Below are 3,498 nucleotides of genomic sequence, written 5' to 3' on the forward strand. Positions count from 1 at the left end.
CCAAATCTTTGTGACTCCATTTGGGGTTTTCATTGCAAATACTGGGGTATTTTGCCATTTATTTCTCCAGCTTATTTTACAGATGAAGAAACTAATGCAAACAGAGTTAAGTGACTTCCCAGGGTCACACAGCAAGTAAATGTCTGAGGCTGGATTTGAATTCATGAACTTGACTCTTCCTGACTTCAGGCCCAGAACTCAATGCACTTCACCATGTAGCTGCCCAAAGAAATTGGACCTGAGAATCATTGACAATAAATGCCTGAAAAGTAGAAATGAATCACTCTGCCTCTGAACAGCTACGGTTTGAAGCCTGTAGCCTATACCGCTGAAGGTCATTCAGGCAATAATGTTAGAAAGCTTATTATTTTCCAAAGAATAACATGTAACCCCCTTAAAACTGAAAGTACAGCTAGGTGACTCTGGACACAAAGCCAGGCCTTGAGACAGGACATCCTGGGTTCAAATCTGGCCTCAGACATTCCCTAGCTGTGTGACCCTGGGGAAATCATTTAACCCCATTTGCCTTGCCCTTACTGCTCTTCTGCCTTGGAACCAATATACAGTATCTGTTCTAAGGCAGAAGATAAGGGTTAAACAGAACAAAGCAGAACAAAAACAAAACTTATTTAACTAACTATGCTACGGTCAGTAAATTTCATTTCTGAAGGTCCTTTGTCCAGGAAATTCTGAAGAAATTGTATTGGGATTTTAATATTTTCCATATTTCTTTGTTAGTTTAAATATAATACCTTTATTTCCTTGAAAGCCCCCTTCCTCCAGAGAGCCTTCTGAGTTTCCTAGTTAATTTCCATACTTTTCACTTCTCTTCTGTTTGCAAAAGGGACTTTAAAGAGAAATATGTTTCCAGAAGCCACAAAACTCTCAAAACTGAGGTGAACTCCCTAGGAAATAAAGGCAAGCACGTTCAGTACAGATACTGCTTCCTTTTTGTCTTTATATAAACAGTACCTAGCACAATGCCCTATATATACACATTGTTTGTACATCCGAAGCAGCTAAGAGGTGTGGTGGAGAGTATTCAACTTAGGGTCAAGAAGACTGGCGTTCAAATTTGGTCTCAGCTGCTTACTAGCTATAAAACCTTCTGGAAGTCATTTAGTCTCAGTTTTCTCATCTGTAAAATGAAGATGATGATAATAGCACTTATTTTATAGAGTTGCAAAAAAGGAAAAGCATTTGTAGAGCATGTTTGTAGTGCTTTCCAAGCCTTAAAGTGCTATATAAATGTTAGCAATTATTGATTAAGACATCTTTGATGATTGATTAAAAATTTCCATTAATTCTGAATTGATTGAAGGTTTTGTGGCAGTGCATTTGGGTACTAACATATGCTGTGTGAATGTGTGCTTGTTGCTGAAATTTTTATTCAGGCAGTACGGTTTTACCCATATAAATGAATTTACATTTTCAGGCTCCCCCCCATCCCCTCCCCTCACCATAGACACACACACACACACACACACACACACACACACACACACACACGCACACACATGCACACACATTCAGAAAATCATTACGATTAGGCAAAAAGCTTTTCCCTAAGGGAGCTGCTGTTATCTTTATGGAGCAAAGGTAAAAACCAGGACTTCTCCCCATCTTTTTATTCCCTTTCTCTCTTTGGGGATAATGGGAAACATCTTAAAATCATTAGCATCCAGGGATGACTCCTCAGATCAAAGAGAGGAAGCTGCTACATTCAGCTGAGTGATTCTGCCCAGACATGGAGCAAGAAGGGACTGAACATGTGCAAATGGCAGCAGCCTTAATAAACTGGAGATCTCCACCACCAAAAAGGACACTGTCTAGAGGGCTTTATATTCTTAGTCTCCCCAGAGAGTGTTGTTGGCCTTTGATTAACATAGCCTCAACCTGGAATCTCAGAAGGGCTCCCCGACTCACAGAGCATTCCAATAATAGAAACGTTGATTCCTCAGATAGTTGTTTTGACACTGATGTCTTTGGATAGTGAGTTTCCTATTTTCACAGCTGTGTTTGAGAAAAGATAAACCCTCTAATGGGATTTTACAATTTCTAATTTTAAAAATGTAGATTAAATCAAAATGAAAAGAAGGAAAAAGCAGAACAGACATGTATATAAGCATACCATAGCCTCCCTGTTTATAACTGAGATTCACACTCAAGTTTTCGCCTGATTGTAGCTTGCAGATAATGAAGCTTGCCTGGAGACTTCAGTCATGCAGTGCTGAAAGATGACATTTCCTAGTTGCATATCTTTTTTATTAGCAAAAGAGGAAGATGAGCAACCCAGGAGGTTGGCAAATGGATGTACCCTTGGGAGTCCTTTGGGAGAATACATTCCAGGAAATTATCATGCATCTCTTCTAGTCCCAGCATTTAATGGGGCAGATTTTATGGATTGCCGCCATCAGAATGCAGCCTGCCAGCAAGATCATCAAAGCTGATCTTAAGTAAAGGGCTGTGGCAAACAAAAGAGAGAATATGGCTTCCTTAGTTATTTTCACACCTGTTTGGATACATGTGTTTCCAGCTCTTGGGACACAAACACCGCTACACACTCTCCAATATTAACAGGTAGTGCTAAGAGCTGCACATTCTCTAGGAATGTCTGCCTCTGCTGTTCCCCTTCTATTTGACAATCTCCCCATCCTAGGGCTAGGAAGGTCCACTAGTTAGGGGATAACACATTTTCAGTAAGAGTATAACTGCTGACCCTGGAGAATGTCACTAAGTAGCCTGGAGAAGCTTGTGAGAAAGAGAGAATTGCTAATGGGACCTGTCCAGCTGCTTAAATTTTGAACTGCTTTTCTCTTTCCTTTCCAAGCAAATATTATTAGTATTTATATTGTATTAAATACAGTGTCATTTTTGCTAGCTATGGCTCTATTTCTCTGACACTAAAACACAAAACAAAAGAAATGGTTTACTTTTTCTTCAAATTTTCAACAAGTGATATATTTCGAACTGTATGTGTGTGTGTGTGTGTGTGTGTACATCCAGGTTACTTGAAAAATGTGAACCCTTTTATAAAGATCATACTGAATTTCACCAAATTTATTTGGCTTCCACCAAATGCTGCAATATTCATATTCAGTTGTCTTTAATTTTGACAAAGCAGTTTTGGAGTGAATTAGACTTTAATTTGACTTTGGTCAACATTTCTAATTTTATGTCAGTTCATCAAAGGATACATACATCAACATTAGAAATGAAAACTTCAAAAGAAGACAATGAGGTGGAAAACCTCATTATGTCTATTTGGGAGCACAGCAGAAGCTCTTAAGAAAGATGGAAAGATGCAACAGACATGTTTAGAAATTCCTTACCTGCGTGGCATATTTTACCATCCAATTAAACGAGGATAGAAGCATTGGGATCAGGAAAATATCAATCTGGCTAAATAGTTCTACCTGTGAATCTGCTTATTTAGATAAGGTAAGATCACAGAATCATAGCTCCAGTACTGGAAAAGACTCAGAGGCAATCTGGTCT

At 38.8% G+C, this 3,498-nt stretch overlaps 1 non-coding gene across 1 annotated transcript; it reads right to left on the bottom strand.

Moving 5' to 3' along the window:
* Positions 1–259: 259 nt before the first annotated feature.
* Positions 260–345, bottom strand: TRNASTOP-UCA (transfer RNA opal suppressor (anticodon UCA)). Its single transcript has one exon. It is a non-coding gene; the product is annotated as a tRNA-Sec (tRNA).
* Between the last annotated feature and the right edge of the window lie 3,153 nt (positions 346–3,498).

Source organism: Monodelphis domestica, chromosome 4 (assembly GCF_027887165.1).
Source record: "Monodelphis domestica isolate mMonDom1 chromosome 4, mMonDom1.pri, whole genome shotgun sequence".
In the NCBI taxonomy this organism is placed as follows: domain Eukaryota; kingdom Metazoa; phylum Chordata; class Mammalia; order Didelphimorphia; family Didelphidae; genus Monodelphis; species Monodelphis domestica.